The sequence below is a fragment of the Hesperophylax consimilis genome, chromosome 12, assembly GCF_061612785.1.
Source record: "Hesperophylax consimilis isolate HC1 chromosome 12, BYU_Hcon_1.0, whole genome shotgun sequence".
Lineage (NCBI taxonomy): Eukaryota > Metazoa > Arthropoda > Insecta > Trichoptera > Limnephilidae > Hesperophylax > Hesperophylax consimilis.
The window spans coordinates 30,196,729-30,211,943 of NC_142847.1; the positions used below are offsets into that span (position 1 = coordinate 30,196,729).

The 15,215-nt window shown below is 35.1% G+C and overlaps 1 protein-coding gene across 1 annotated transcript in view; it reads left to right on the forward strand.

Moving 5' to 3' along the window:
• Window positions 1-15,215, forward strand: part of LOC149419474 (uncharacterized) — an 82,854-nt gene that overhangs the window by 25,215 nt on the left and 42,424 nt on the right. Inside the window, exon 3 of the mRNA XM_089637594.1 lies at window positions 4,395-4,510. The gene's annotated coding sequence lies outside the window, so the exon portion shown is untranslated. The remainder of the gene's footprint in view (window positions 1-4,394; window positions 4,511-15,215) is intronic.

The window sequence follows — 15,215 nt, forward strand, 5'->3', positions numbered from 1 at the left end:
AGACTAACAAATATAAATTGTTCCATTTTCGAATGTATATATAACGATCGAATCGTGGTATTCATGAGCAGTAATCGATTAAATTATACTTTCTATTTCTATTTAAACCAATAATTGTCATTATGGAAGAAAACGCTACAATACATCTAGACTTGTTATTGTCTTACAAAATTAAGATAAAATGTGGCAAGTAAGAAACGCTATTACGTTTGCAGTAAATTTTTAATTCAAACATTGTTCATGTACGGCCATGCACGCATATTTAAAGAGTATTCATATATATTCAAAGAATATGCGTGTATGGCCGCAATGACGAAAGGATCGGGCGGTGTTTTCGTAATCAAAAGATGCGTCGAATACTACCTCAATGCCGAGTACAGGTCTCTGCGCGTGACGGGTTTTGAGGTGTCAAGTGATCAGTGCCGCGCCATAATAGAGCAACAACAGTTTGCAAATGGCGGCTATTGTTTTTGATACTCGTTGTTATTACTGATTTGTGTGTTGTTTTACCGCAAGCATCTAAATAAATAGAATGATTAGACTATTTTACTTAGAAGTTAGCGACATCAGTGACTTCGTAATTTTGCAGTTGCGTACCCAGACATGTATTCTAGTGAGCCTTGCATTTTCTCTAAAATCGCGGCGGGAAACAATTGTATTATTTGTAATAATCGATAATGATAAGTAATTTACTTATACTTACAAATGAAATGTTATTCCAATGCTTTACTAGTGTTTATCGAGTAATTTAAACACTTTCTCGTTACACACGAGGGTATTTTAGCACCCTTTTCACTTAGTGATTACTTGAAATAGATTTACTGAGAGAAAACTTCGTAATCTAAAGCACCACAATTGACGTTCTTTTGATTGCCACTTTGAGATTTCTAGAGCGCATCTATATATTGTAATGTCATTGGTGGAAGATACAAAAATGACCTTTTATTCCTTCCAAGCCACAAATGAAAATATCACTAGCGGGCATTATCTTTTATTACGTGGTGGACCCAACTATACACTAGCTCCATTGACATCAGCTGTGCGAAATAGGGCACAGGATTTTCTTTAGTTCATGTCTATCCTTCCTTTGGATAGTCCAATGATATGTAGTAAAATTGCTGTTTCATAAGATATCAAGAACCACTGAAGCGATAACCTGAATTGTGTCATGGGGGTGTCATTGTGCCAGAAGTATGCTAAAATAAATATTTCTTCAGGTGAAATTGATCAACATTTTCAAATATCGAAACCCTTTGGCCTATGTGGCTTGGAGTCTGCAAGGAGAAAAATTAGTATTGCCACCGCCATCTTTATTAATACAGGCCATGCTGTAGATACTGCACTGACAGTTAAAGAGACCTGTTTTCAGGCTTCTTCCACTGGGTTTAGCAGGGTTTTAGTATTAAAATCTACTAAACTCAGCGTAAAGTCCGAAAACAGGTCTCTTTAACTGTAATGGCCTGTATTAATAAAAATGGCAGTGGTATTGCTGATTTATTAAAATCCTAAAAACGGAATGGTAACCATTTGCTAATAAACTCTTAGTACATTCATAATATATCGGAACACGTGTTCAATCACCTGCGTTTGTCCTAAATGCGAAAATATTAGATTTTTTTGAAAACGTTTCGTCATAACACATTCGTGTTTTTATTAGAAAACCTGTCAATTTATTCATTAAAGGCCTGCAGTCTCGTTTTTCTCCGGAATATGAATCATTTGAAAGAGATTCGTAATAAATTAGTAATATTTTAAGTCCGGTCGGTGGCCGAGTTGACATCGCGCTTGGGTCTCACTCGGGCGTAGTGTGTTCAATTCCTCGGCTGGCTAAGTTCTCCATCACAACACAAGCAACATTTTCAGCTTACTGTGGTGGTAGTAGGAGATTTTCAAATATTGTCAGGTTATTCGTAACCCGGGAATGTTTGTCTTTCTTTTTAAAAAAAAGTACGTCAGAAATCGGTAAGATTTCTACGTGAAATATTTTTTTTTTGTGAGTAAATTGGCAAAATTAGTTTGCTTTCAAATGATCACAGATAACCCTCCTACAAATTTATCTCTTCAGTGTCTGCAATACAAAGATATACGTATGCTCTCCAAAATGTAGTTACAGAAATAACCTCGCGACAGCCTGTACAAATGGACCCTTTGAGAATTGTACAATTTTGTACAAGAGTCATCATCATCGAAATACCATTTGAAATAGTTTGAAAATCGTTTAATGGTCCCCATTTACTCCTAGTCGTGAAATTGTACTCGGTATAAAAAAGATTATAAAGAAGAATCCACTAGTCATATTATTATTAACGATAAATGCAATTGAAATTTCATTAGAACGGTCTCCGTGGTCGTGGGACAAGTATGAATCCCATGATGTGAATTTTAATCATTAATTGGTGTTGTTTCACAAATAATTTATAATAATAAATAATACCTATAGCATATTGAAAGACCACCGTTCAGAATCGAAAAGTTGCTTTAAATGGCTTTAATCGTGTTTGGTGACCAAATCTGAATAGCCAGATACTTCTCCTCCCTCATCTCCCTACCTTTTCACTACGTTCTCCCATACACCTCACAATAATCGAAATTGGGGATGCATTAGTCTCCTTTGCTCCAGACGATTGGGAGCAGTTGGAGTTCTTGTGCGATACTCTTGTGTGTTATGTACCTTGCTCTTTCCCTTCCCTAATATTGTGCGGTTCCCTAATTTGAATTGGAATTATTGTGCGGTACTTTTGTGTGTGGTGTCCAGATAAGAATAACCCGGTATTTCCCCACCTTACTCTTCCCATCTCCATCACCGTCAGCCTCACAACATACCCCAATTGGGGATGCCATAGTCTCACTGGCTCCATCAAAGAGTCTCACTGGTGAACCAAATACTTGATTCGGGTCATGTCATGAATCAGTGTAACAGAAAAGTTAGCAACGATATAATAATACGAGACAATACTCTAATCTACCCGGAATCTTAACGACATAAGTGATGAAGTCGTGTACAAACAATATTTGGCGTGCGGCCCGGAGTAGTGGACCAACCTACGGTTGAATTTGCAATAACAGACATAAAAAAATGATATTTCCGTAGGGTTTATTTTAATTATTTCTGATGAATGCATTCTTAAATTCTCAGATGTTTCTAGAAGAAATCTTCGGGAAGTTACTAATTCATCTTCTAGAAAAATAAAATCTGGTGCTTACCACTAATTTTATAGTTGGGAAACATTTTATAAAATTTTCAAACCGTTTTACACAAAATATTCTAATGGGAAGTTGCTATTTTTATTATTTTAAATATAAATAACTTAACAAGCGTAGGGATAGCTCTATAAAAAATATATCGTTACGAATTCGTCGGAATTAATTAAAATCTGAGCCTAGTGCAAACCCCCGTTATTAGAGTCTCATGTGTCACATTAATGTGAATGAAGAGGGAGTGTGTCCAGACAAAGATGCGCGGTGGTTCATCGCTCCTCCATGCCAACCACCCCCTGGGTATATTTTATATGAGTCTTGAAATGAATAATTTGCTTTATGTTGAATTTTAAAACTTACACATATATTACTCTTTTTTTTGTATTAGGCAATTCACCCTAAAAAGAGTGCTATGTGCCGTTAAAGTTAAGGGAGATGGTTATAATTTTATGGGAAATCTATACGGGAATAGGAAATCTCAAATATTGAAGTCATTCAAGTCTATAAACTTGTATAGAACTGAGAAAATGCGAGAATTGTTGAGAGAAAGTAAATAAGGAATACTAAGGGGAGATTGGTGGGTGATTTTTATAAGTAAACGATAAATGCCTTTGAAAGATGAATGATTTTTACAATTAAAGAAAACATGATCAAGAGTCTCATTTTCCATGCCGCACTGGCAGAGTGGACTATATAGGACCCGGATTTTAAACAAATGGGTATATTACTCTTGGAATGCTTTGGTTTATAAGTGCCTGAAAACTTTAACTGTAGACGTCACCACGACTCGTTCAAGATACCATACGGCAGAACGATGTTCTAGCACAGCATAGCATAACAAGAGGAATGGTGCTGAAGAAGGAACTTTCTAAAATAGTAGATATTTCGAAAAAAAATAATCACACTTTAAACATTTCTGTATTTGTATTTTATCACAAAAAATACGTATCCTAAAAAATATTATTATCTACATCTACCCACGCACAGGCGTTGCATTTGTGGGATTTTCGTTTCATGAGTTTTTTTTTAAATATTTCTTATATTTTATACATATCTGTTCCGTTGTGTTAGTTTGTTAAAAAGAATTGACGTTTTCATACTTTTCCACGTTTCAAATGTTATAAAGTTTGTGGTTACTGTACGTGCAAGCACTTTATTGTATTGTTTTAATATAGATTTTGTGTGTATTGTTGCAGTTGGTGAACCATGAGGCACTGATGGTGGCGGGGCCCCGGGCGGCGCCGCGCCCCCGCCGCTAGGGCGCCGCCCCCGCCCCGCATCCCGCACCACCACACCCTGCATCTGTCCACAGGTAACCCACTACCAAACACAATCTACACACTGTGAACCCTGAGGCATTGGTGTCGGCGGGGTCCCGCATCCCGCCCCAAACACAGTCTGCAACTGTCCACAAGTAACTCACAACCAAACAGAACCTACATACTGTGTACCATGAGGCATTGATGGTAGCGGGATTCCGCATCCCGACCCAACCACACTCTGCATCTGTCCACAGGTAACCCACTACCAAACACAAAGTACACACTGTGAACGCTGAGCCATTAATGGTAGCGGGGACCCGCATCCCGCCCTACCACACTCTACAACTGTCCACAACCAAACAGAACCTACATACCTTTAGCTGTACAGCTAGATAATACACAATATACACAGTACTGTAAGAGGTGCTCTAGTATCTAGCACTGCCTAATGAAATCCAACCTAGTGTTACCGAATGGCGGCTACCCGCTATGTGATTTTGTTCGTTTAATTTTAAGGAAATGTGTATGATGAATTGACACTTCCCATTTTTTCATGCCCGATTTCCATCTCTTTAGAACTTCCTCTCGTACCTTTACTTAAAAAGATTCTCCACGGAGCATATCCTAAGATGATATATAGGCCCCGATGGGAATTATTTTCGTCATTGCTTCTTATGTGGAGTTAATGTGAAAAAATGACAAAATCAGATGGTCTATGGCTGCCTTAACTCAACCTTACCCAACTTAATCAAAGTTGAGTTAGAACTTTGGGGTATAACATAAGCCAAAGATCATCAGGCCAGATGTTGCGGGGACATAGACAATAGAGACAAGGGGAGATTTGGTAAAGCGTACCGACAGTCAATGAGCTATGGCGAAACACGGACCATCAAAGTTGCGGAGCTAATGAAAGTTACGCTCTTGGTGTGTAGTAGTTTTGCATGAGTGAACGATATTGGCGACAATTTTGAATGCACAGTTTCATACTCATCACTTGTTTGCATTATCTATGTGCAGTGCAGATAATATTAGAAAAATAGCCTCAGTAATTCAATCATATTTCCATAAAATCGGCCATCGATATAACGCGTGTGTTCACATGGATACACCAAACAAGATCTGAACCTATGTCAATCATTTTATCATTCTATCTATTGTATAACGAAGAATGTCCCGTTGTGAGTTTGTTTTCCAATACATCTATAGTTTTAATCAGAAATTTTGCACACTTGACCAAAGAGGAATGAAGGTCACTGTATAAGTGAGATTTTGAAAAACCACTCCTACCCCTTTTTCCCCCTCTTTCAACAGAACTTTTATTGTTCGTGATCATAGACATATGAATATTAGTAGACCTGCCCTAAGTGATTAAAAGCGTATTATTCCCCACTCCCCATACCGGTTCCATTGGAGCCGGCTGTGCTCGCGTATGGCCTCAAGTGAATTTAGAAAACGTGACGTCATCATTCTTGTGCGAACTATGGTCGAGGCATCATCGGTTCATTTTACGAAATAACACGGCAAAATGGTGACTTGTACTATGAAAACTTGTAAAAATAGATGTGAAAAAGAGAATAAACCCAATTGTCGTATTACATTCCATATATAAGCATTATTTTACTTTATTTTAAGCATATTCACATCGTATAATATGGATCAGTTGTAGAAACATAAATACTATCACATCGAGACACGTCTGGACGTGAAACACAAAGCTGGTTGGTTGCTGGGAAGTAAATTATGAACATTTATAAAAGTGTCTTAACGAAATACATAAACGAAATATTCGACTCTGAAAATAGAAGAAATTTATTTTGCCGAATTTGGAGTTCGCAAATTTGTTCATAACGTGGCGAGTAATTTGCACTCCCATGTAAAAATGTCTATTCATTCAAAAGCAGATTTTACTTTTAAGAACTAAATGGTGATATTATAAGGCGAGATGCTTATATACTATCAGATTGATTTATTGACGAATCACAGTCAGCTTTACCCTCTTCGTTCTTCAACAGTTGATTTTACCCCTCATCCTTAATTTCTAGTCTATTAATATTCATATGTCTGTGTTCGTGATGAAATATTGCACACTTTACGTTAAAAATAAGAGGAAAATTAAAATCTGATTTCGAAAAACTTTGTGCGAAGCTCGGGGACTTCAGCTAGCAGGTATACAAAATAATTTTAAAAAAATACATCGGGCGGACATAGAAGTGTTTGCACGATCAACTTCAAAGTCACAACAATGAACAATGGAATATCCAAGAGTTCTTCAAATTGTGTATTGTCAAACGATAATTAATATAGGGGCTGCGCAGCATTCAGGCTTGCTTTAGGGAGCAATCACTTCCAGCTTTATCAATGGAGTCCCGTAATAGATGAGAGTTTGAACCGAGCGGAGAAGGTTGTCAACCCTTCGACCTTAAGAGGAACGGCTTCGTGACCTTTTTCATACTAAATTTACATTTCAATTTGAGGCCAAAATACTTGACCAAACTGACAAATTATTATTTTAATCAAATGGTAAAGGAATATCTAATACAGATAAGTGCTGCTTTATTTAATTGGTTGTTTATAAAATAAAATATAGGCGATTCGAAAATTCAATTTATCATGAATTTGGACATTTTTTGCTACTAGGAAGGAGGAATAAAATACAGAAGCTGCCAAATCGTTTCACAGCCGAGCTGTTGTACTCAAGAGCGAGTCGTAGAAGCGACCCGTTCTCATGTGAAAAATATCAACCTAGTATATTTTAATTTAATTTTTTTTTTGAGACACAAACAGGACATTCAAAGTACATTCTTGTGGGTAATATAAAATAAATTTACACAAATAAATAAATGTCCCTAGACCAATGTGTCTGCAGCAATCACATTTGCACATTCACAGAAGCAAACAAAACAATATCAGTATTTTTTTTTATATAAAACTTAAAATTACAAAAATTAAAAACATAATAATTTAAAAAATATGTTTAAATTGGTTATATAATAGAAAATATCAAACCATAAAAAATCAACAAATAATATATAGATATATATATATATATATATTAATGACGAAAATATCTATGCTAGTATGTGTTTTAGCAAGATCGTTGGATGATCGAGACATTCTAGACATAGGATTAAAATATCCAGTGTTATTGGTAAAAATTTCGGTCCAAAATATGTTAAGGTTTCTAGTGAATTTGGACCTGGCGTTTAACTTGATTTGATGGACTATGTTACTATCTACTTGATTATTCACAATTTTGTAAAGTATTAAGAAATCATTAATGTCTCGTCTTTTAACTAGACTCCATAATTTGAAATATGTCAGTCTTTGCTCATAACCGTCTAGTAGATGGTAGACACCTGATCGATAAGACAAAATCCGTGCAAATTTTCTTTGGACAGATTCAAGTCTAGATGTTGTTTGTTTTTGTGTCATTTGTTCAGCGCGCGTTTGACGTGTTTCCCGTTTATGCACCGATGACGAAGGGTTCAATGACGCAAGTTCCTCCGAGCATCTTTCATTGTAATACCGGTAGAAGGACAGCATACCTACCTGAGCCATGTTCTCTAAAGATTAAAATCAGTTTTTTTAAGATAGGGAATCTATCAAACGGACTGCCCGTTTTAACAGAGTTTTTTCAGGTATTTTGGGGCTTCAGACCACAGGTGGCTGCCAAATCCAACAATGGGCTTACTTGCAATTTGTACAGGGTCAGCAGTTGTGTATTATTAAGTATCTGCTTTCCTGTACAGTAAACCCAGATTCTGTAAGAATAAATTATCATTGACTCACAAATTGTTGCCGAATTTACCTCTATAATTGTGAAAAATCGATTAATTTAATGACCTATATTTTATAATTTGTAACACAAACAAGTAACGTAGAACATATTCATAATAAATATTTGCTACACCCTTTGATTAAAAAATTGATCATTTTTTTGGAGGGGTATTCTGGCTTCAAATTCAAGTTTAAATTTTGTATGAAAAAGGCCACGCAGCCATCCCTCTTAAGTCCTTTCCATCTCTCGTTTCCATTTCTCTGTTAGATGAGTGCAATGGCGTTGTTAAGTTCCAATCTAGAATCATGGAAATACGTTTTTAATTATTACTGGTGTGTAGCCTAGTTGCCAAAACATTATGTTTGCTTCTAGGTGTCGCGGGTTCAATCCTCTCAAATCCTTCGTCCTTGTACAAACAACAATTTTATCATAATGATAGGAATTAGGAGAAGTATAGAATACAAATAATATGTATTATTGCCAATTTTCTTTAACTGTTATATCTTTTTTTGTTGACAAATTATGAAACGTGATAAATTTAAATTTCGAATGAACACCGTTAGTAATCTCGAAAAATCATCTCTCAAAAATTAAACAAAATAAATTCAAACTTTATTTAAGAATTATAATTAAATACAAATAATCATACCTTGGTCCTTACTGAATTCACACAATCGAAAATTTCAAAGCAAATATGAGTTCATTACGCAGCGATATTTCACATCACAGACAATCGAAATTAGTGATTAAACGAATATTGTGCGATGCAAAAGTTGATAGGAAAAAGGAAATATGATAACAGATATTTTATTAACTTGATTTAATTTTAATTTGATGAAACTTCTTGTTAAATTCTGTGTGGAGATAATTTTTAAAGAAAGGATGAAGTGAACGACTTGAAAATGTCCATTTTTTAGGAAGGTGGAAACACAGAGGCTGGCAAATCGGTTAACCGCTGAGCCGTAGAAATAACTCGACAAATTTTAAAATAAGTTTCAAATTAGTTTAGGCAAGTTTCCCTTATGTGTTATATTCGGCAGTGTTTATTTTAATTGGTATTGAAATAATTTTTGAGACCATTTCAGAGGGTGATTTGAATCGTGAATTTTTACTTTTTCATTTCTCACTTGTGTAACGACTTGTGCTGTTACAATATCTACTAGCAGATAAAAACCTGCTACTGTTTTTTTTTAAACTTAGGGCGCCACTTCCGCTTAAAACAGTTCTAAACTGTACGGTCACTAAGATGCCAGACTATCAGATGCAACCACAATGATTATAGTTGATCTATAATACACGATGAGAACCATTCGTTCTAATAGCAGGTTGCCAAGTATATTTAGAGAAATGATTCCCAATCAACTGCTTGGAAGGCATCTACGCTGACCATAAAATAATTGAAGAACGGTGGTATAAATTCATTATACCTGTGTACTGAATATAAGAATGATCTATTTTTAGTTTTAGAATGTTGGTACATGACATCTGAAATTATATTATTTAATTAAATGCTTGCGAATGGTTTTCTAACTAAATAATGCAAGATGTTTTTGTTGTTGTTGTAAAGTCATTGTTACAGAAGTTCGTTAACTGATGACTGAATGATATTATCGCCCCTTTGATGAAAACTAAATAAGGCAGTGTAAGGTTTCGTCTTGAATGTCATCCGCTCTCATTTTCAGTTGACCTAGCCAAAATAATGGACGTGTGGGCGACACCTTTTCAACCCACACCTGCAGTTGAATAATTTAGAATTTCTTTGTTAAAAACAAATTCATGTATCAGGAATGCTTCCATTCTAGTTTTGGACGGGTAAATCCGGGCTACAGGCCAACATTTTGCATATTCCCATTATGTTAATATGTTTTGTTAATTTGAACGCTCCCCGGGAAAGCTCACAAACTGCCCGGGGGTCTAGTCTAGTCTACACGCCACTGGAGAGTAGTACTAGGTATTGACGATAATTCTAAAAATGCAAACGACCGCTATCGTTGGAAACTGTTGAATATAACTGTTGGAAATAACGCCGAGGTTGACATGAACACTATCAAAAATAATAATAACGATCCTGAAAATATTTGAAAATCTCAAGGCTTGGTTTGGACTGTTATAATGACAAATCTACGAACCAAAAGCTACGCATGGAAGTGTTATTGACGGATGCGGATAGAAAAATCCACAGACGTTTAGCAGAAAGGCCCATAACCAAAATATCATAACGAATCACACACAATACAGTTCACGAAGTACAAACTGTTACACCTTTTTATTTGGCGCTAACAACAACAACAATACGTTGTAGTCAGCTGACGACTGCATTACTTTGTGTTGAATAATTTTCGAAGCTCTGTAGTTAGTGATATTATCAACCATACTAATTTCAGTTGTCTGTGATGATGTGCGTGATGTGAAATATTGCTGCGTAACATTATTCACGTCCAATAAACTTTTAATTTTAAAAAACTGATTTGGGAACAAAGCGATAAAGTGAATACCAAAATTATTTTATTTTATAAGAATTCCATACTGGAAATGTGTATTTCTTTTGTTTAAATTTTTGACTGATGTAAATCTGAATCACTAATGATTTTCAAGGTTTACGAACGGTGTTCTTTGAAAAGATGAATTTCTGATAGTCCCTCTAATAATATTTTTTTTGATTGACAATATTATATAAATACTTTCAGCATCACAAATCTTGGTGATTTTTCATGGGTCTGCGCTAGTTTTCAATAATATCCAACTGTGGATGCAAATATTTTGATATTTTGACAAGTGGAGAATGGGACCCATATAACAAATTATCATTTGGGAATGTAGGGGTCATTTTGGTATACTAGCAGATAAAGAATGATTCCAGTCATATCCGATGTAGGCTTTTGTTTGCAAACATGTTCCATGAAAAACTTTGCTAACGATAGGAACAATTCTCAAACTTTCAGATAGAGATAGAATTAAATGTAGGTTGAAGGCATAAACATCTATTAATAGTTCTACTGTATCTCCTGCTTCATATTTGAGAAAATACAGGGTGTTAAGCCAACGCTTTCCCAATTTATACCGATTTAAAACAAGTTTCTCTTTAACTCTTTAAGTTTTTAAGTTCTAAAAAAAATATATGTTATATTTTAAGATAATATCTATAGATTGGTTTTGTCGAAACGTTAATTATATGAAATTCCCTCGATCGAAAAAAATCGCGAAACAAGCTCGGAAAATAATTTAAAATACTTTTTTTCTTTTATTTTATATGTTATTATAGGCATGAAAAAATTCACAGTGTATCTTTAAATGCCACAAATCGCTCGAGTGGGTTCAACCCAACAAAGCATCTTGAAATGGTTTGGTCGATAAGGTCACTTTACTCACTAATGACAACCTCGCTTCTCCTATTGATCTGGGTTTGTTCCCCCGTAGTAGAAACGATAAAGCATAACTAAGTTAAATAAGTTAGCAGTTGACTTTGAGACCGATGTGGGAAATTGGTTAACGCTTTGTGGACAGCTAGAGGCGTACTTGTCTTTCGAATTGATGACAAATGTAACTGAAATATTTGTTTCCATGAACTTCAATACAAAAAAATACACTGTGTGGCAAGCCTACGCACGACGGAAGTGAAACTTTTAGTATTCTTCTCTCTCTCTTTTCATTTCATTATTCTTGTGCCACGAATGTTTTTCTCACTTCTATCTCGTCACTACTCATTTTTGACACTAAAACTCTGTTCCAAATCGAATAAACCACAATCAATTACGTATTTCACTCACCGCGTAGTACACGAAGCAAGCAGCTGATGCCTGGCGTGGCGTCGTTGGCTAGAGAGAGAGGAAAAGAGAGAAGAGAGAGAGAGAACGTTCGTCAGTGGCTCTTTCACCTCAGTAAGCGACTACGGTGAGAGAGCGACAGTGAACGGTAAGAGGTGGTGGGGGTCCCGTACCCCCACCACCAAATGATCACGGTTTTTCGTGACGGCCATGAGTCGGTTTTACTCCGGTCCTCGAAAATGCATGACGCGTTAAAGAAGTTTCACTTCAAAAATTTCAATTGTTTTTTGAATCAGTAACAACTCGGAATTTTTTATTATTTTTATTTTAGCCATTTTTACATATATGTTTACAAATGTATAATATTTTATTAACTTCCTGACTTGTACCCGGCGTTGCTTGGGGAATTAATGGTTTAGTAATATTTTGACTAAACGTACGTATTTCACTGTACATAAGTATTTGTTTCACTTGAGCGTGTCCGTGACTTCCTCGGGTGTCCCCGAATTTTTCCATCGTTCAAACTACTCTCTAAACACTCCTAGTACGAATAAGAACAAACTTTGAAATTATCAGCGATATCGGTCTTGTAGTTTTTGAGTTTGTACAGCACAAACAAAGAATTATTCATTTTTATATGTGTAGATTTCATACATAGATTTTCTTTTGATTAATATGGCTCCCACAACCTACAACCCAGTTTGAATCTATCAATTGGTACAAACTTTATGGGATCCCGGTAGCGCATTGTAATATTGTATTCCTTTATATCAGTATCAGTTCTATAATCAACGTGAACGGTCGCGCGCAGCGAAGTAAAGTATTGTCGCAAAAATTGCAAGCGCTGCCGAGCACCGAGCGATTTCGCCGAGCGATTTGCGCCGAGCGCAGCGAGCTAACACATTATGGACACGGCCATTGATAATATAAAAACTGAAATACAAAAAATTACAACAGTGAAAGATTCGAAAGCAAAAACGAACCTAGAACAAAATGTTTATATATTAGAAGAGCTTTGGAAAACTGAAAAAATTAAACACCAAAATGAAATAATCAAACTACAAAAAAAATTTATTGAAAATTACGAAGAACTCACGAAGAAAATAGAAGAAGTCGTAGAAAAAAACAATAAAATTCCATCTTACGCGCAAGTTCTAGCAGCAAATAAAAAAGAAATTTCAAAAGAAGAGAGGTTCTCTATAATAATATCATCAACTAAAAAAACTACAAAAGCTGCAGAAATATGTGATAAGATACAGAAAGACATCAAACTAGACCAACTTAAAATTGGAATAAATGGACTAAGAAAAACAAATAAAGAGCAAGTAATCATATCCTGCCCAAAAAAAGAATATACCAACACTCTTACGGAGGAAATTAAAAAACTCAACTATAACCTGGAAATAAATGAAATAAAAAAGAAAAAACCCAAATTAATTTTGAAAGGACTCAAATCTAACTTGACGGAAGAGGAAATAGTAAATGGGATACTCACACAAAACGAAGGGATTCAAGACATTGTAACGAAAAACGAAGAAAATAAAATAAATTTGATTACTGAAATAAAATACAAACATTCTAAGAAATACCAACGTGGTACTCGGGATCAAGAAGATGACGAACAAAACAAATTCTCGAACTATATCGTGGAAACCAGCGGTACAACACGAAAAAATTTGCTATCATTAGAAAAGATAAATATCCAGTACCAAAGGGTTAACATAGTGGATTGTGATCCTTTAACCCAGTGCTACCACAGCTGCAAATTCATGCACACAGCCTCCAGATGCCTAAATCGAATGAATCCATCGGTGTGCCCGCATTGCACGGGTGATCATACTTTTGCTAAATGCCCTGAAAGAGAAAAAACACCGGTTTGTGCAAATTGCACATCGCAAAATAAGAAATATGGCGAGAAAAATAAAACAGACCACACAGCTTTCAGCAACTTATGTCAATACAAAAATAAAATGCTCAAAGTAGCAAGAGACAGAATAGATTTCGAATAAAAATGACAGATTTTTTATATAACGTACTAGACGAAAAAAATAATATTGACGAAAAAACATATAACAGCTATCAAGAATATCGTACCCACCAAAACGACCTCAATCTCAGTCCTTTAATTCTACACATGAATATAAGAAGTTTGGAACGAAACATGGATGAATTTTTGACAACAGTAAATAATGATCTCAGGAAGCCCGCTTGCATTGTGTTAACGGAAACACATTCAAGTGGCGAAGTGGCGTACTATATACCGGGATATACCTGTGTATCTACTACAAACCGAATTAACAAAAACAGTGGAATCGTTATGTTCGTACAACATAATTGTGACATATTGTGCGAGGAAGAAATTAATGTGAATGGAACAAACTGCTTACATGTACAAATGAAGTGTTATAACAAAAAAATTGATATTATCTCTCTATACAGAACACACTCGTCTACTGTCTGTTTGTTTATAGAAGAATTAAGACATGTGTTATTAAACTACAGAAACGCGAATACAATAGTTTTAGGTGACATTAATTTAAATATATCGCACGATTATACATCGAACGATAAAGATAATTACTTAAATATGATGGCGGAATTGAATTATGTGTCGTGTATAAACTCTTACACCAGAAACGTCAATGGGCAACGTCCATCATGCATTGATCACATTTTCACAAATATCAAAGATATAAATAATTTAAACTCGGGAATTATAAAAACCTCAATTGCCGACCATTACATGACTTTGCTACATTACAATTCAATAATACCTCAGGCGACAAACCAACATTGCGGACAAACTGCTAATAATAAAAAAGAAATATCTGTTGTTAATATCGAATCTTTGAAAAATAAATTGTCATCTGAATTATGGTTAGATATTCTCCGAAGTGATAACGTCAACGAGTGCTGTAAAATATTTGAAAATAGATTAACGAACTTTATAAATGATTCAAAAAAAATTATTCCAAAAGGAAATACAGCAAAATTTCGTAAAATCAAACCGTGGATAACACATGGGCTTGTTGTGTCCATAAGACACAAAGAATGGCTTTATAAAGAAACAAAAAAAAACCACTAGACATTAAATTAAATGTTCATTTTAGAGAATACAAAAATGAATTAACCACGCTCATAAAAAACACGAAAGAAAATTATTATAAAAATAAACTTGATGATTCTGAAAATGACAGTAAGAAAGTTTGGAAT